General features: G+C 46.7%; 1 long non-coding RNA gene across 1 annotated transcript in view; it reads left to right on the forward strand.

Annotated features, from left to right (window-relative positions):
- LOC135211652 (uncharacterized) overlaps positions 1-20,112 on the forward strand; it is a 77,341-nt gene that overhangs the window by 41,753 nt on the left and 15,476 nt on the right. Inside the window, exon 3 of the long non-coding RNA XR_010313695.1 lies at positions 19,389-19,440. This is a non-coding gene — a long non-coding RNA (uncharacterized LOC135211652). The remainder of the gene's footprint in view (positions 1-19,388; positions 19,441-20,112) is intronic.

A 20,112-nucleotide genomic window follows, 5' to 3' on the forward strand; every position in this document is an offset into this window, starting at 1 on the left:
TGACGACAGTGACCGTCTGGTTCACCAGGCAGTCTCGAAGGCTTCTGGGTAGCCTCGACTGCGGCCAAGCCAAAGAGCTCGGGTAGCGCTTCCACGGTGGCTAAGACGGTAGTCGCGTCGAAGCCCCGGGGAAAGACTCTGTCTTCTTCGACTTCTGCAAAGGGGAGCCGTAACCAGCCCTCCTCCCAGCCCTCCTTCTCCCGAGGAGGCTCTGGGAAGAAGTCGAAGAAAGGGGGGAAACGCTAGGGACGGCGTTCCCCCTCACCTGCTGCCGGAAGTGGGGGGGGGGTGTCCTGGCCAGCCATTGGCACTTGGCAGCGCTACGGCGCCGAGACCTGGATTGTAGATGTCCTTCGGGAGGGATATCTATTACCATTCGAATCTCGGCGCCCCTCTCACCTCCAACCCGGTCCAACAGCAGTCGTATGTTCCAGGGTCATCGAAGGACGTAGCATTGAGACAGGAGATCAAGACCATGCTGAGCAAGAGAGCTGTAGAAATCGTCACGGATCAGTCACCGCTTTTACAGTCGACTCTTCCTGGTGAAAAGTCTACGGGAGGCTGGCGCCCGGTGATAGATCTCTCTCCCCTGAATCGGTTTCGTTCGCCAGACCCGGTTCACGATGGAGACGGCACGTTCCGTGCTCGACTCCATCAGGGAGAACGATTTCATGCTTTCAGTGGACTTGAAGGATGCGTATTTCCAAATACCCATTCATCAGTCCTCCAGAAAGTACCTCCGCTTCATCCTCGACGGGACCGGTGTACCAGTTCAGGGCACTTTGTTTCGGTCTCTCAACCGCCCACAGGTGTTCACGCGAGTGTTCACTCTGGTGTCTGCTTGGGCCCATTCGCACGGGATACGTCTGATGAGGTATCTCGAAGATTGGTTAGTCCTGGCGAGCTCCCGCTCGCAGTTGCTACGGACAGGGATCGACTACTCGAGTTCTGTTTGCGATCTGGGGATCGTTGTGAACTTCGAGAAGTCCGATCTCGAGCCCAAGCAGAGGATGAAGTACCTGGGTATGCTGATCGACACGGTAGCAGGGCGAGTCTTCCCCGCAGACTCGCGGATCAGCAGATTCAGGGAGGCAGCCAACCAGTTTCCTGTCTCGGCAGGAACAGGTAGCTCAGCGATGGCAAGTCGTGATCGGACACCTGTCGTCACTCGAGAAGTTAGTCCCTCACGGACGTCTTCACCTGCGGTCTCTTCAGTGGAGACTAAAGGAGAGTTGGTCACAGGCGACGGATCCCCCAAGCTTTCCAGTGTCACTGACACCGGTAGGTGAGGCAGGACCTAGCCTGGTGGCTGGACGACAGGAACCTCTTAAGAGGAGTGCCTCTGCGCACTCCCCCCCCGGACATGCAGCTGTTCTCAGACGCATCAACCGAGGGATGGGGCGCACACCTGGAGGAGTTTTCTGACTTCAGGAGTGTGGGACGAGAACGACAAGCACCTTCACATCAATGTACTGGAACTCAAGGCAGCGTTTCTCGCTCTCCAAGAGTTCCAGGACCGCTTGATGGGACACTCAGTGGTGTTTGATGTGACGAACAACCACCACGGTAGTGGCCTACGTCAACAAACAGGGGGCCTAGTGTCTCTCCCGTTGTACCAGTTGACTCGCAGGTGCACGAGTGGGCCGAGGCACACTCAATAGAGCTGTCGGCACGCTACATTCCAGGGAAGAGGAATGTAGTAGCAGACACGCTCAGCCGTCGGGATCAGGTGATAGGGACCGAGTGGTGGTCTCTACACCAGGACGTGGCGGAAAGGCTCTTTGACCTGTGGGGGCGACCAGTCGTGGATCTGTTCGCCACGGCGGACAACAGAAAGCTTCAGGTTTTATTGTAGTGTCTTCCGAACAATTATAGAGCCGTGATTTCCACGAGCGGCAGGATACTAATTCAAATTTAGCGCGTCGGCGTCGCCAACACTGGTGGTGATGACGTCATCTCCCTCCACTCGCGGGAGAACCAGGTACAACTGACCCTGCCCAAGGTGAATCCAATTCTTTTCCTGCCGGCGTCCGGTGAACATCGTTGGTCGGTGCGGTTGGATGACTTTGCTTCGCTTTTTTTTTCTTGTGAAATTGATCTTCGGAATTGGTGAAGTACTCTTTTTTGGCGTTGTTGTTATTTTGCTTTTTATTTAGGCGTTGCCATGTCGGATTCTAGTCCGTCGGGAGTTAGGTTTTGCATCTCAGGATGTAAAACTAGATTATCCAAGTTAGAATATGATTCTCACACTAAATGTGTTAAGTGTAGGGGACAGGTTTGTTCAGCAGATCGAACATGTACGAGTGTATGATTGGACTGATTCTCAATGGAAGTTTTTAGTTCATACTCGGAGAAATTAGCTAAAGACAGAATTAGAAAAGCAGCGCTTAGGGAAAGTAGACTTAGCTCCGCTTCGTCTTGCGATGCTTCTGTTCCTTCTGTTTCTCCTCAAATTGTTATGTCTCCTTTAACTACACCTCCTATTCCTCTACTAATTCCCGCTTCTCCGGCTTCCCGTGTAGTTTCTTCCGACACCATTGCCAGTCTGGAAATCGAGGCTAGATCAGAAATTTCGGTACTAGCGAATACGGTTTTGCAACTTGGTAATTCAGTTAAGACGTTTTTGGAGAAAGCGGCTTCAGGTAAGAGTGTAGTTGAGGGTGCGTCTGTCTGTCCTGACACGTCTCCTAGACAAAGGTCACTGTCCAGCTCCCCCGCACCGGGGAGAAGACATACCGGAAGTCCAAGGGAGTCGATCGGGATTTGCCCACAGACAGGCGCCTCTCTTGTTGAGCCTGTTGCGCCTCAACAGGGCTCGGTTAAGCGTTGGAAAGGTGTTGCGGTCAGACGCCTTTCGAATGATTCAAGCGATTCGTCTCCGGTCGCGCGGCGCTCTTGGCGAGATTCGCACCGTTTCGCGTCCCTTAAAGAGGCGTTTGTCAGGCGCCGATTCTTCGCCTCCTCCAGTCAAGCGGTATAAGGAGACTGAGAGTAGGGTTGCGCCGCGACCATTAGCGGCTCGTTCGTCGCCTCAATCTGTGCCTTTTTCGGCTCCATCTACTAGTAGAGATTGTGGTTTTAGCGCTGTAGCTAGCAGTTTCTAAGGGTGTTTGCTTAGGCGCTTTTTTTCGTCTGTTACGCCTGATGCGCCTGTTTCGCCTCGAATTTTTCGGCGGCTCCGAGCGAGGCGCAAGTAGTTTTTCCGCCTCCTGCTGAACATTTAGGCTCTTCCAAGCCTACGTTAACTGTTTTTGATTCGTCTCTGGCGCCTTTGCGCAAGCAGTTAGAGATGTTAACCAACTGGATGAATGAGTCCAAGGGTGGTTCGAAACCTTCAGATCCGGTTGTAGTTCCGTCTACTTCTTCGGCGGTATCGGAGAATGAAGAAGAAGTAGAGGATGGAGGATTCACATCACCTCTCGTGTTATTCACGTCTCCTTAGATTTTTCTTCTGGTATCTTATCCAGATTATTTTGAGAAAGCGGCCCCGCGCTCCCCAACTTCGACTTTTTTGATGAGGAGGAAAACTTCAGACCCTCTCCTCCAAAAACTTGTTCTATCTAAAGCGGTTGACATTCGTTGAAAGAGACGGAGAAATGGATGTCCTATGAAAAGAGACTTAGGGAAGGCTCTTTTTGCTTACCCTCCCTCTAAGTTGCTTCGTAAGAGGTATAGGTTTTATGTAACTGGGGAAGCTCCTTCTCTGGGAGTTTGTTTCTGCCTCCTCCCAGGGAGACTTCTCCAGTTTAATCGACTCCTCTAGAAGATCTGCTTTCGCCGCAGCGAAAGTTTTCTTTACAGCGCCTGAGTTGGACCACGTTGTAAAGAATCAATTTAAACTTTTGGAAGTCTTTAGCTCCTTGATTGGACTATTGGCGCTTTAGCGGCCAAGATCGAAGACTGTCCTTCTCTTTGCTCAGGTTAGTTCGGAGGATTGATTGGTGTTCTTCCTGTGCGGACAAATCCATTAGGGATGGATGTGATGAGTTAGCTTCACTCATCGCCTTTGGTACACTTAAGAAAAGGCAACTTTGGTGCTCCTTTGCTTCTAAAAGGGTTACGTCCCAACAGAAGTCTGCTCTCTTGTTGCTCCTTTTGTGAAAGATAACCTCTTTCCAGACGATGTAGTGTTGTCAATTTCGTCTGCGCTAGATAAGAAATCTACTTCGGGATTTACTGGCACAGTCTACTAAGAGACCTAAAGCCCTGTGGAGACTGTTCCTTCGGTTTCTCCTCTGACCAAGCGCCTTTCGAGGGAGAAAACCCAAGCGCTTCTTTCGGCCGAAGTCGAATTTGCGACCTCAGTCTAAGCCTCGGCCAAGGTTAACAAACCTTCCAAATGAAAGCTCGGTTCTTCATGCACCAGTGGGAGCCAGGCTGGCGCTGTTTTGGGAGGAATGGGAAAACAGAGGAGCAGAAGCCTGGGTAGTGCAAGTACTCAAGTTCGGCTATCGTATTCCTCTCGTTTCACCTCCCTCGCTCTCACCTGTGCCAATTCCATTCCAGGCATCTCTCCGGGCTCAGACAAATTTCTGGCGCTAGCCGCAGAAGTGGAAGCGCTTGTTCTCAAAGAAGTGATAGAACAGATAGAAGGGGATTTTCCTCCAGGCTTTTACAATCGCCTTTTTGTAGTTCCCAAGTCATCAGGGGGCTGGAGGCCGGTTTTGGATGTGAGCGCCCTGAACTTGCATGTCCAGAAAACAAAATTTCATATGGAGACCACTCGGTCGGTTCTGGAGTCCATCAGACAGGGGGATTGGATGGTCTCTCGGACATGCAAGACGCTTATTTTCACATTCCGATACATCGCGAATCTCGGAAGTACCTGAGGTTCATGTTCGAAGGCAAGGTGTTTCAGTTTCGGGCGCTTTGCTTCGGACTAGCAAACCGCTCCTCAAGTTTTTCACCAGGGTTTCTATCCCCGATAGGAAGCTGGCTGCACATATTAGGAGTAAGAATCTCCCTCTATCTGGACGATTGGCTTCTCCGGTCGAATCAGAGAGTCGGTGCATGAAGGACCTTGGAACAACTCCTGGATCTTGCCAGAAAGTTAGGAATTCTGGTCAACAACAGAAGAAGTCCCAGTTGGTTTCCATCTCAGAGCATCCTTTATTTGGGGATGATTCTGAATGCTCAAGTTTTTCGGGCTTTTCTGTCCCCGAAGAGGGTTCAAGGCTGTCTGGAGACAGTTCAGGAGTTCTTGGACAAAAAGGTAAGTTCTGCCAATCAGTGGATGAGGCTCCTGGCAAATTGACGTCAGTGGAGAAATTTGTGACGTTGGGAAGACTGCACATGAGACCTCTGCAGTTTTTCCTGAGAGCCTCTTGGTGCAGGAAGACACAACCAGACTCGATTACCTTTCCTGTCACAGATCAAATAAAAGAGGACCTAAGGTGGTGGCTCTCTCGAGCAAGGTTGGAAGAAGGGTTTAGATTTACGACCCATCCTCCCGAACCTACAGTTCTTTTCCGACGCATCGAACACAGGTTGGGGAGCCCTACGGGAAATCAACGGACTTCAGGAGCTTGGTCGGAGAAGGAGAAGAAGTTCCACATAAATGTAAAGGAACTGTTAGCAATTTTCTTGGGCTCAGACAGTTTCGGAGCTTAGTAGAAGGTCGAGTAGTGGCAGTGCATTCCGACAACTCCACGGCTCTCTCGTACGTGCGGAAACAGGGGGGGACTCAGTCTTTCTCTCTGTACGAAGTAGCCAAGGATCTCCTCCTGTGGTCAAACGAAGCGAAGGTTCAGCTAGTCCCGAGAGTTTGTTCCGGGAAAGATGAACGTCCTGGCGGACGAGTTAAGTCGTCAACAGCAAGTGTTACCTCTGGAGTGGACTTTGGACAACAAGATTTTGTTTTCAGAAACTTTGGCGCCTGGGGGGACGACCGTCAATAGACCTGTTCGCGACATCAGGAACAACCGTCTTCCTCTCTTTTGTTCGCCAGTCCCAGATCCTCTAGCTTGGTCGTGGACGCAATGCTGTTGGATTGGTCGGGTCTGGAAGCTTATGCATTCCCTCCGTTCGGTCTAATAAGAGAGGTGCTGAACAAGTTCATGTCGCACAGCAATGTAACGCTAACGTTAATCGCTCCTTTTGGCCCAGGAAAGAGTGGTTCCCGGACCTTCTCCAGTTGTTAGTAGACTTCCCCAGACTTCTTCCTCCAGAGAAGTGGCTTCTCAAACAACCTCACTTCAAGAGGTTCCACCAAAACTTTTGTCCGCTCTAGCTCTGACAGGGTTCAGACTGTCCGGAATCTTGTCAGAGCGAAAGGATTTTCAAGAAGAGCTGCAGAAGCTATCGCTCGTTGTAGGAGAGAGTCTTCTAACAAACTCTATCAAGGAAGGGAGGAAATCTTCAGAGAGTGGGTGTAGAAGTCTAAAGTCTCTACTTCTGCGACTCTTTAACAGAAATAGCAGATTTTCTTCTATTTCTTAGTAACTCTAAGAAACGGGCTCCTTCGACGATCAGAGGATATAGAGCCATGCTCTCTTCGGTTTTTCGACATCGAGGTTTGGATATTTCCTCCAATTCAGATCTGTCGGACCTCATTAGGTCTTTCGAAACCACTAAGCTCCCGCAAGATACAGTGGCTTGGAACTTAGATGTGGTGCTTAAGTTCCTCATGGGGCCACCCGTTTGAGCCTTTGAAGTCGGCTTCACTCAGGAACTTGACTAAGAAGGCACTCTTTCTTATTGCACTAGCTTCTGCTAAGCGTGTCAGGCGAATTGCGCGCTATAGACAAAAGAGTCGGTTTCTCTCAAGGCAATGCTGTATTTTGGCAGGGCTATTAAGCAGTATCTGTTTGCCACTAAGGGTATTAGAGGACAATCTTCTAAGCTCTGGACCTCGGTTCAAAATCCCTCTCGTCCTCTTTCTAAGAATGCTATATCGTTCTTTATTAGAGAGCTTATCAGGGAAGCTCTCATCGCAGTCCGAGAATGACAATCTTTCCGTTCTGAGAGTTAAAGCTCACGAGGTTAGAGCAGTGGCAACTTCTTTAGCATTCAGAAAGAATTTATCTTTAGCTCGATTCTTCAGAGCACGTTCTGGAGATCGAATTCGGTTTTTGCGAGTCATTATCTCAAAGAGATAGAAACGGTTTTCGAGAATTGTAAAAAACGTTAGGTCCGGTGGCGGTTTCTGGCATGGTGTTGGGAGAAACGGCACAGGGGTCGTCACCTCTAATGCTAACTTTTTCACCTTGAATAGGTTGTCGAGTTCAAGGGAAGCTGGGGGTACTGAGTACCTGGGATACTCACAGTCTGTTAGGTCAGATTTTACAATGGGTGGGTATATGTGTTTTTAAATCTGGTGTTGGTGACAAATGTTTTGTATGATTGAATTTCTGGTCTTAGCCCAGGGCAAGGGCAATCTTTGTTGTTACTATCCTCCGTCAGTCAGCCTTGACTCGCTTGAACTACGGAAGGATTCCACTCCTGTAGAGGCTAACTTTGGTCAAATTCCAATTCCTCTACATTAGTAAGAAGAGCACCGACCAGAGGCAGTAAACAGTCTGCTGTAGCTCTCTTACAAGGTAAGGTACAACAGACACCTTGAGTGTTTACTGGTATTGCAATAAATGTAACCATTTAAAAATACTAGTGGTCCACTGAATCCCACCTTCCCATAAATGTGTAATCAGCTCTATAATTGTTCGGTAAGACACTACAATAAAAATGAAATTTTCATTATTAAAATGAAGTTTTATTGTATACTTACCGAACAATTATGATTATACCCACCCTCCTCCCCTTAGGTGGAGGACGGACGGGCAGAAAGAATTGGATTCACCTGGGCAGTTGTACCTGGTTCTCCCGCGAGTGGAGGGGGAGATGACGTCATCACCACCAGTTGTTGGCGACGCCGAGCGGCTCAAATTTTGAATTTAGTATCCTGCCGCTCGTGGAAATCACGGCTCTATAATTGTTCGGTAAGTATACAATAAAACTTCATTTTAATAATGAAAATTTCATTTTTCTTCTCAGCCGTGCCGGACCCATGGGCAGCTGCAGAGGACGCTCTCCAACACCCCTGGGACAACCTCTTCGCCTATGCCTTTCCTCCGTTCAGCCTGATTCGCAAGGTGATCAGTCGAGCACTGGTCACGAGTCTCAGGATGATCCTGGTGGCTCCAAATGGCCACAGGCCATTTGGTATCCGGACCTGCTGGCTCTTCTCGCAGGAGAACCGAGAGAGATTCCCCCTTGGCACAACCTTCTCGCCCAGCCACAACGTCGACGCGGTACCACCGAGCAGTCAGTCCCTACGACTTCACGGCTGTTCTGTATCCACCATCTCTTGCGAACGAGAGGCTTTTCTCGTAGCGCAGCAACAGAGATGGCTGGAAAAACCGTCCGTCAGTCCTCTGCAGCTGTGTACCAGTGGGGAAGTGGGCCGTCTTCTGTGGTTGGTGTCGTAGACGGGGTCTATCTCCTCTCAGAGCCACTCTTCAGCAGGTAGCGGATTTCCTCGTGTTTCTTCGCCGAGAGAAGCTCCTCTCAGTCCCCACAGTCAAAGGATACAGAGCCGCCCTGGCTGGCTCTCGTCCTGAAACTGAGGGGATTGGACATCTCGAACTCGTTCGAGATCTCCTTGCTCATGAGGAGCTTCGAAAGGTCTTGCCCACCCAGGGAACTCAGGCCCCCTGCGTGGGATGTGACTCTCTTCCTTAGGAGTTTGACTCGAACACCTTCGAGCCACTCCGAGAGTCGTCAGACAGGGATCTGACCCTCAAGACCCTCTTCTTGCTGGCCCTGGCATCGGCGAAGAGAGTAGGGGAACTTCATGGTCTTTCCTATTGATGTACGACACTCCAGGGGATGGGGATCTGTGACGCTCGATTTCGTCCGAACTTCGTTGCGAAGACTCAGAAACCGTCGGTCCCTGACGACAGGTTCGAGTCTTTCACGATTCCCTCCCTAATGGACTTACCAATAATGATGCGGATGAGATGCTGCTTTGTCCTGTGAGGGCCGCTAACGGAGGGCGCTATCTGAAGAAAACTCGACACCTCAGCCTGAGTGTCGACGCCTCTTCGTTAGCACTGGGGTAACCAAGAAACAAGAAAGTATCCAAGAACACTCTTTCATTCTGGCTGCGTGAGGTCATCAGGAATGGCGTATGGAGGCTGATGGATAGTGACGACATCCGTACGTCCCGTCCGAGAGCCCTCACGAAGTCAGAAGTATTGGCCCCTCGTTGGCGTTTTGTAAGAACTTCTCCGTGGCGCAGGTCCTGAAGGCAGGTGTCTGGTCTAACCAGATTACCTTCACCTCCTTCTACCTTCGGGATATTGCCCACAGGTCCTTGGATACCTTTTCCTTGGGGAACCCGTGGTGGCTGCTCAACAAGTTGTGTAGCTAACCCAGACCCTCGGCAGGCTGAAACAGCATCGAGTCCTGGTGTGACTGTGTGGATGGATGTGTGAGTGAGTGAGTGACTGGCTCCTCTTCCCATCTTTTCCTCCTCCTCTACCTGTGGGCAGAGGGCCCACGGTCGTCACTACGCTTGGATGAGGACGAGATGCAGGTGAGCTATATGGCAGAGCCCCATCCTATCCCTTTCACTAGGGATAGGAGCAGAATATCCACCACTTCCTCCTACAAGGGGGGGGAAGTGGATGCCTACAAGAGGACAAACCCATGACTTTATATTTGCTCCTGTACAGGAACAAGTTCTTACATTGCTGGTACGAAGAGATACGCTTGCCTCTCTCTTAGTACTTGGTCCAGAGGTCTGACCATTGATCCTGCGGTGCACACCCCGATCAATCGGACAGAGGCTTGGATCCCTCCCTCGCTCTTAGAACGACCAGGGAGGCTTCCAAGGTTGGGCGAACACCAGTCTGTTCACAAAAGACTCAGATTCCACCCACCAAGAAGTGAGTCTTCCTATTGTAAAAGGACCGAAGGTTTTGTAGCCGTGTCGGAACAAATGACAATTTGTCCAAAATTGCATTTTTCCTAACTACGTATACAAACCTGAGGTCCTTTTACACATAGTCCCACCTCATGCCACCCCTCACTCTGCAGTTTTTGCTTGGGCCAAAAGCAAAAGTGATTTGTTTACCTCCCAGTCGCGCGCGAGCGCGCGGCCGGTCGTGGACAAGCATTAACTACCGAACCCCTTGTTCGAAAGCTTACGACCTATCCAGCTGCCGCTAGTACCTTCCTATTGTAAAAGGACCTCAGGTTTGTATAGTTAGGAAAAAATGCAATTTTGGACAAATTGTCATATGTACTGCAGTACATTAAGTGGTTCTGGTTTTTGTATCGTCTTGGCCTAGCCTCCTTTAGTACAACCTTTAGTAGTAGGCCACGTCCTAACCAGTTCAGAGTGATCAGCGATTGGTCGCTTTACCAATCACGACGGGCCATAGGCCCAGTCGGCCTACTACCCCACTCTGCAGTAGTAGGCCTCACAGCTTTCAATAGGTGACCATCTCTGATCGGTTGGTGGCCAGACGATCACGAGCGACCACCCATACTTACACCCCCCCACCCTTCCCCCACTTCCTAGCTCGGCTTTGCCGTACGCTATAACTCTCGGTGCTAGTAGTCGTATCGATGAACGACCGCTCGAGTTTTCATTAAAGGGGGAAGAGAGTAGTGGGAGTGGTGGGTTTACTGGTATTATATGTATCTCTTATGTCTCCAAGTGGATAGCTCCGCCGACCTTATAGCGGTCTGGTACCATACCAGCCGGCGGACATTGCTCCGGATGGTGCATTTACAAAGCTCCGCCGCTCGGTGGTCTCTCTCCCCAGTTGTCTGCCCCGGCTACGGGTTCGGGCTAGGAGCTACGCTCCCCCCAATAGAGGCCGGCAGGTTCAGATAGGGGAATTATCTTCCCCTGATCCGCTGCTTCATCCCGTTCGGCCCGGCCGGCATTACTTATGACAATGAGATATGAGACTTTGAGTGGGCTAAGCTTTGGGGAAATTCCCTTCTAAAGGGATCCAAACCAGCTCCGTCAGCGGCGACTGAGTCATCTCCGGCCCTTTGACCGTCGACTTAGTTTGCTAAATCGCCTGCTGCCAAGGATTCTCTCCCCCCCCTAAGGGGTTGAGAGCCAAGTCCGCCAGATCCAAGGCGATGGAGTTTGGATTCGACCATGAGACCCTCGTTAACCTTCTAATGTCGAAGGTTAGGGAAGCGGTTGATGAGAGGTTTGAGTCGTTACGACTCGCTCGGCTCTGACCACCTTAGGCAAGGCAATAACATCTCTGGCCGAGAGGATCAGGCCCCTGGACGATATGCTGGACCGGATTTCTCCACTCCGGATCCCCGGCGCTGGCCTTGTCAGTGCCGGATGCGTCAAAACTACCGCCATTTGACAAGAACACCTGTGGCGGTTAGCTTTACATGCCCCATTCGCGGATGGGAAGTTTATCAATTGAAGGGTGCAGAACCCGTCTGTTGGAGGACTTGAGCTCTTCCGGGAGGGTCTCCAAATTTCTTTTCCTGGATTTGTCAGACTAGCGGAACACGCGTTAGTCAGAATAGACAAGGTCCCGAAGGAGACAGGGATCATCTCTAGGGACCAAGCCCAAGCTATTTGGGTTTGCACCCTCTCCCGGCTAGGATCGCGTCAACACTGAGTTGACGCCACACAAGGGTACCTACACTATGTTTGTGACCCCAGGTAGGGAGGGTAGGGAGGTAGGGAGCTGTGGAAAAACACTCCAGCCGCGTTTACAGCAGATAAACTTGACTCGGATTGCGCTTCCTCTCTATTTTCCGAGAAGCTGCCTAAAAATTCCGGGCTAGTTAATCAAGGCGGAATTTGAAGCAAGATCAAGTCTAGAAAGATCGATCAGCTCCGTCACCATGGCGGAGTTGGTAGCCTCCACTTACCTTGACGAACAGGTGTTCCGAGTCCTGACGAAAGGTCTACTACAGACTTTCCAGTCGGACCTCTACGACTTTGCGATGGCAAGACGAACTTGTAAGTAATATGTCCTGGCGGGGGGTGCCTCGATAAGGCACGAACCTAATAGGCTGATAAAATCATCAATATGGGGAGAAAACCTGTTCCCGGAAGACAAGGTTAACGTCGTCTCTCGGAAGGAGCCAGAGCCAACTAGAGCCTCCGGGTGTCCGTTGGGGAACTCCCCTTTAAACAGAAATTTGAGAACCCTGGACAACAAGCAGATTCAATCCTTACTGGGCTCCCGTCCTCTAACGGTCGTACAAGCGGTCTCGGTTTACAAGTTGGTAAGCCTTCGACATGTAAGGCTCATCCGCAGCAACAGATTGTTTACGACAAACTCCGCCAGCCCATAGCCTTCAACCTCCACAGCTAAATGGGGTGACCTCCCCAACCCTTTAACCCCGCCTATGAAGCAATGGATCTATTTCGCTCACAACAGGCATGTAAAAAGTAGCGGGGCCAGAGGTGGCTCCCGGCTACGAGGCGGACCAAGGGGTAGAGGCTTCCAAGGAGTGTAGAGGTAACAGACCTGCAACCAGTCAGTGAGAGCACGCAGGTAGGATGGAGATTATCTCTTCCTGGACCATTGGACCTTCAGTCCTTGGGCCCACAGTATAGTCTCAAAAGGTCTGAGGTGGAAATGGGAAAAAGGGCCCATCCACCAATCAAATTTTATCAGATACCAACGGCGGACCTATAGACTATACCAAAGATCTCCTGCAGAAGAAGGCCATAAAAAGAGTGAAACGACTAAAGTTTCAAGGACGTCTGCTCATTGTCCCAAAGAAGGACTCGGACGGAAACAAAAGAAGAGTGATTCTGGACTTGTCCCCGTCTCAAACTCATACATTCATTGCAACAAGTTCTGCATGTTGACAGTCTTGCAGGTGCGGACCTTACTTCCCCGTGGGGCCGCCACCACCTCTATAGATCTTACAGACACTTATCATGTTCCAATAGCAAGGAACTTCTCTCTGTACCTAGGCTTCAGACTAGGAAACAAGGCTTACTCATTCAGAGTCATGCCTTTCGGGTCTCAACATCGCACCCAGGATATTCACAAAACTAGGAGAGACGATAGTTCAAGAACTAAGAACTCAAGAGGTTATGTTAGTAGCCTACCTAGGATGACTGGCTCATTTTGGCAGCCAGCGTCGAAGAGTGTCGCAAATCAACAGCCAGAGTGATAAAATTCTTGAAATTTCTGGGCTTCCAGATAAACGGGAAAAATTTTCTGCTTTTGTTTTCCGGCTTTTTCCGCTTTCAAAGGCTGGGATCCAACGGGACCTAATGAGACACAAGCTATCTCTTCCACCCAAGAAGGCCAAGTAGATAGCAGCGGCTACAAAACAGTTCCTCAAGAACAGGAAGGCGTCTCGGCGTACCCAAGAGAGAATCCTAGGTTCGCTGCAGTTCGCGTCAGTAACAGACGTCCTGTTTAAAAGCCAGATGAAGGACATCAATCGAGTCTGGAAAGAGAGAGCCAATATCAGTCTCAGGGACAAGATCTCAATAATTCCACCTCATTCTAACAAGCGGCTTCGTCCATGGACGAAACGTCGGAACCTGGAAAACGACTGGCTCCGGCCAGGAACAGTCAGGTGAGAGTAGTCTCGGCCAGCCTAGTGGTGGTACACTGCATAAACAGAGGAGGCTCCAGGTCAAGCAAACTAAATGCACGTATTGATTGCGATATTCTCATTGGCGACGAAAAACAAAAATCATTGGCACCTGTCAGCAACTCACCTGGCAGGAGTAAAATAATGTTATCGCAGACGCACTTTTCCAGGACAACTCTGCTGGGATCGGAGTGGTCCCTGGACAGGAAGTCATTCCGGTGGATTTGCAATCAAAGCCTGGACCTTCAAGTAGACCTATTCGCCATAGAATCCGACCACAAACTACCATATTACATGGCAACCAACCTGAACCCTCTAACTTATGCCACAGATGCAATGTCCATAAATTGGAACAATTGGCAGAAGATTTACCTATTTCCACCGGTGAATCTTCTGATGAAGGTCCTGCACAAGCTAAGATCTTTCACAGGACAAGTAGCACTGGTGGCACCCAACTGACCAAAGAGCAACTGGTTTCCATTTCTTCTAGAATTGAAGCTCCAACCCAGACGGATCCCTCGTCCAGAGCTGACATAGACAGTACAAACTCAGACTGTGTCAGCTTCCTTGAGAATACTGAATGCCCTAACTTTATGGACTTCATGAAGTTTGCAGCTCTAAAGGACGCTAGTATTAATCCACTAAATATCTTATTCATAGAATCAGATAAAAGAGAGTCAACGCTCAGACAATATGATTCAGCAGTAAAGAAATTGGCCAAATTTCTAAAAGACTCAGCTGCTCATGAAATGACTACGAATCTGGCATCTCGTTCTTAGAACTTTATTTGAGAAAGGCCTGGCTGCTAGTACCATTACAACAATCAAGTCAGCCTTAAGGAAGATTTTCCAGATTGCCTTTGATATTAACTTGTCAGTCATACTTCACCTCAATTCCACGGAGTATGTGCCCGCCTGAGACCAATAGACGCCCTCATACGGTGTCTTGGTTTTTGAATGACGTACTTAAAGTTAGCCTCAGACACTAATAATGAGTCATGCTCTTATATAAAACCCTGCTTAGGAAAACTCTATTCCTGATGGTCATGGCCTCAGGTGCAAGAATATTTCTAGGCTTTCAGCCTCTCTCTAGGAATCCGAGACCATATAGAATTCTAACCGTCGGGGGAAAGTGGAAGTATTACTATCCCCAGACCGGAGGTTCTTAGCTAAGAATGAGGACCCACAAAACAGGTGGACTCCATGGAAAATCATACCCTTAGCACAGGACACATCATTGTGCCCTGTCGCTACCCTTAAATCCTTCTTACGCCAGAACTTCCAGGAAATCTTCAGGCCCCCTTTGCATTAGAGAGAAAGGTGGTATGATTTCTCTTAGAGGTATTAGACAACAAATACTCTACTTTATTAAACAGCCAACCGGATTCAGTTCCACACGTCCATGACATCCGAGCAGTGGCTACCTCTATTAATTCCTTTCACAATATGAATTTCGAAGACCTGAAGAAATATACGGGGTTTACGGGTTGGAAATCTTCAGCAGTTTAAGCGCCACTATCTCAAGAAATCTAGAGGCCCTTAAATTCCAGCAGTTGCTGCAGGGAGCATAGTCTTCCCTGATTGATGAACCTGGTCAAATCCTTTCCTTAGACTCACCTTTTTCCTTAAATATCTCTCCTTCCTGCCTGCCTCGCTCGTATTCCCCACTGAACCTCTCTCCTCCAGGTCGAGAGGGTTTGGTCGTCATCTGGCCACTGGATCATGTATACATAATGTTGAGGCCATAATTGTTTTATGGACTTATCTGCACATACCCTAGTTTTTTGCTCTGGATACCATTCTTGAGTCTATTATATTGTCATATTGTTACTAGTTCTAAGTCATAGTTTAAGTCCTATTGTAATTAGCAATAAGTAAATATATTTTTTAAATGAACCTTAGGTTTCATTAACTCCTTTATACTCTGGTTTGGTATCTGGTAAGCTTGGATGGGAATTTTCTCTGATACTTTTCACCGGCGAACACAGGTCAAACCCAGAAAAGGGATTTTGTTTGACGAAGGAAAAATCTATTTCTGGGGGAAGACGTGTGTCCGCCCGGTGAACCCATCCCTTCTAATTAAATTTCCCACCCTTAACCAATCCAAGCTAGGGTGTCTAATCCAGGAATGCTAGATGGCGCGCGAGTCGCGTAGTAGTAGTGGTAGCGGGAGCGAGGAGGGAGGAGTGGCTGTTGCAACGGCTCTCTCGAAGGGAGGGATTTTGGAAAGGAATCCTCTAATTGGCAGAAGACCTGTGAATAGTGGCTTCCACTCGCCCTTATACTTTATATTGACGCCCCTTCGGGGTGGTGCGCGCTGGGGGTAGTAACCTCAGCATACCATGCTAGCTTTCTTCTCTGGTATATTTAGAATCTATTTATACTTAGAAAAGTGAGCTACAGAGACTTTTCACCGGGCGACACAGGTCTTCCCCCAGATATATACAGGCGGTCCCCGGGTTACGACGGTTCCGGCTTACGACGTTCCGAGTTACGACGCTTTTTCTTAAATATTCAATGAAAAATCCGTCCTGGGTTACGACGCTTTGTTCCCGAGGTTACGACGCTGACGCTTCCGACGCTCCGAGTTAACGACGCTTTTAAAAAACGCTATGATAAAAATCCTTTATAGTTTAGCACAGTATATTAATAAAAATAGTTTCTGGTTAGATTACAACAAAAATTTTGAGATTATGATGATTTTCGACACTTTTTATGTTGTATTTTTCTATGTTTTTTAGTGACGCCTCATATGCGGAACTAGTTTCCGAGCGAATGAATACATACTAGTTTACATATAACAGTCCAAAAGCGCAAATAATGAAAAAATCATTGCTTGTTTCCAGTAATAATAACAAAACGAAGTTTCTGGTTAGATACAACGCCAAATTCCAAGTATCCAAAGAGAGAACATTATCCAGTAATTTGATCAGAGAGAGAGAGAGAGAGAGAGAGAGAGAGAGAGAGAGAGAGAGAGAGAGAGAGAGAGAGGCGTCTTCCGACGCTCCGAGTTAAGGACAGAGAAGTGTTCGTTTCGTTAAACGGCCTCTGACTCATGCCAGTAAATGTTTTGTTGATACTAATAATATAAGCCTATTTAAAAGATACGTTTACTTTAATTAGTCTATATGATACGTAAATAGTAATCAACTGTTCTTGTAGCCCTCAATATTTGGCAAAATCGAAGTATCCAAAGAGAGACATTATCCAGTACGTAATTTGATCAGAGAGAGAGAGAGAGAGAGAGAGAGACGATAGAGAGGAGAGGAAGCCGGGGAGAGAGAGAGAGAGAACGAGAGAAGATGAGGAGAGAGAGAGAGACGCTTTGGCAACAATGGTCTCGGGGGTTTTTATAGCTTCCTTCTGCTTGATGATCGTGGATATTGTAGAAGGATTTCGACCATACTCGTTTGCCAAATCGACGATACGAACGCCACGTTCATGCTTTGCTATAATTTCATGTTTTGCTTCCATCGAAATCATTTTCTTGGGTTTTTTCTTATCACCTGCTTTGTCTTTAGCTTTGAGACCCATGGTTAATAATAAAATAGACAAAATAACACGAAAAATAGGCGCAAATACAACGAACTAAACAACGACGTGTTAACATGCAGCACCAACAAACAAACAGACTGAACGCCATTATCGGTCGCCTATACAACTAACACTCATCGCAAAATCGTATCTCAAATATTTCGTTGTATATCAAAGCTTGTATTTTCGCAAATTTTCTGTTGTATCTCAAAACATTCGTATATTAGGGCAATCGTATGTCAATTTTTGTTTTTCCAATGTAATTTGATCAGAGAGAGAGAGAAGAGAGAGAGAGAGAGAGAGAGAGAGAGAGAGAGAGAGACTTTGGCAACAATGGTCTCGGGGATTGACGTAACGTTTATTTTCTGAACAGATAGGACAGAGAAGTGTTCGTTTCATTAAACGGCCTCTGACTCATGGCAGGAAATGTTTTGTTGATACTAATATATAAGCCTATTTAAAGATACATTTACTTTAATTAGTCTATATGATACGTAAATAGTAATCAGCTGTTCTTGTAGCCCTCAAGATTTTGCAAAATCACTCCAGGTTGTACATAAAACTTCAAGAATGTAGTGTCACCAGAGGATTACAATAGTTTTTACCTTCAAGAACCAGCATTCTTTTATGAAAATAACTCCAGGTTGTACATAAAACTACAGGAAACAACATGTAGTGTAACCAAAGGATTACAAGTAAGGTTTTTATAACTTTTTATTAGTTTAAGACATATTTCCAAGCGTCGTTCCGGCTTACGACGATTTTCGGCTTACGACGCGTCTCAAGAACGGAAACCCCCGTCGTAACCCGGGGACTGCCTGTACTTTTCCTTCGTCAAAATCCCTTTTATGGTTAAGAATTATGGTGCTGTTGTAATTAAGTGTGACTATGACATGGACATGGTATTGATTTCACATGCTGGGCTCTTGTTATATAATAAAAAGAAAGGAACGCAGATAATTAGAAGCAAGAATTTTAATCCCCCATATAAAAAATTCAAGAAAAATATTAAACAATTTTGCATTCTGGTCATATTTCCAATTGAAGACATCTTGGATTTTGCCTTAACATAGTTCTTAAAGGTGAAAACTCTCTCTCTCTCTCTCCTCAATCTCTCTCTCACCCTCCGTCTCTCTCGCTCTCTCTCTCTCTCTCTCTCTCTCTCTCCTCTCCTCTTCTCTCTCCTCTCCTCTCTCAGTTCCCATAAAGAGAAAATTCTCTCTCTTTCTCTTGTACGCTCATAATTGTCTAGTACCCCTTTACCCCTTTTTCAACACCCAAGGAAGGCATGGGATGGTATTATGATTTCATCATTGCTTTCCATTATTTTTCTGGCTCAATCATTGACAGCCCTAATAGCCTTTAAAAGTAAAAAATATTTTATGCTGACGCGTCTATATTTAGCTTTGTCATACAGTATCAGTTTCTTCTGCTTCATTGTCTTTTCTACCTTCGGAACCTTTTACCTGATGTGTCAGATAATTTTTGCAAATAACAGGACTACAGATTGCTTTTCTCTGGAGAGCAAGAATCCTTTAAGTAGCTGGTAGTTAACTTAATGACTTTATGATGCAACCAGAGGCACTAGGGTAGCTCTAGACTTCACTATAAAAGTATGGGGAATCTCTAATTAGGCAAGACATTTGAAGTTAAGAAAGTATTTTTCTATTTCTTTAACTGTAGAGGTGTATAGTATAGAAAATCGCATTAATTCAGACAGTAAATCTGTTGAATCTTTCTCTATCTGGACTGACTTTGGAACTGGAGTTGTCTTCAAGTGCCTATTAACCAAAAAAGTAGAAAATTAATAGAAGTTTCTCATGATATTAGCTTAAAATAACACTGGAAGGGATACTGAATGGTATGATGTGTCGAAATCATATTTGAGTGAATGTTAAACATTGTTAAATGTTTAAAAATTGACATTTAGAGCAGCAGTTTCAAAATATTGTAGTACATATTGGAAAAGCACAGTGAGATAATCTAGATAGTGAAGTGTAAACTAAATAAAGCAATACCAGTGATTATGAAAAAAAATCTTGAACCTTATATCTGTAACTAAGACCTTTTTGAGGTCACAATATTGCCCATACACATCAGTCCCTCCTAATTACTGTGCTTGTGTGGGTGGATCTCGCAGTTTCCCAGAAAGAGTTGCATTATTTTGTGTACATATAGGACAGCATTTCTATTGTTTGGAATCACCAGTTCTTTCTTTCTTTTTTTATTTCTCATAGAAAATTTCCTTTATGTATTTTATTTTCTTTCATTTGTATTGTATATGGATTTTCTTTTCCCTAGATTTGTACTAGAGGTGGAAAACTCCCAATGCATAAACTACTATGGCAACCAGGTAAGGACAATTAGGGTGGTTTGCCTATTGGTACCAAGCGAATGAAAATTTTTTTAAGCAGCTTTTTTTATAATGGAGAGCTATTCTTTCTGTACTTCTAGTTTTTTTTTTTATGGAGCTACTGTTTCTGTGCTTTTTTTTTTTTTGCATTGCTTGTATAGTTTTGAAGTAAGTTAATTTTGTTTTGTTCAAGTGCCAGCTTGTTATTGAATGTTAGCCTAGTTAGCATTTTCTACATTGTTAACTTATTTTGATCTCTGCCAACATTAGGTTAGGGTTATATGTTTAGGATTTACTTATTTTTGAGACATTAGGCTTTTTGAATAACTTTTATCTATCATATCTTACTTGTCACTAAGTTTTGATTCCTTAAAATGGAAGTATAGTCTGACATTTGTTTCATATTCTTTGAAATAAAATATTATATTACTGTAGTAATAAAATCAGTTTTGTTCATGCAACTTACCTGACAGATATATATATAGCTGTATTTTCTGAAGTCCGACAGAATTTCAAAACTCGCCGCCAGGTGGTAGTACCCATTCCCGCCGCTGGAGAGGCGGATATCAGGAACCATTCCCATTTTCTATTCATATTTTTTCTGTCGCCGGTGCTGTAAACAACTGTTTGCAGTACCTCCGCCTAGGATTTTTGGATTTACTCGTATTTAAG

Source organism: Macrobrachium nipponense, chromosome 4, assembly GCF_015104395.2.
Source record: "Macrobrachium nipponense isolate FS-2020 chromosome 4, ASM1510439v2, whole genome shotgun sequence".
NCBI lineage: Eukaryota > Metazoa > Arthropoda > Malacostraca > Decapoda > Palaemonidae > Macrobrachium > Macrobrachium nipponense.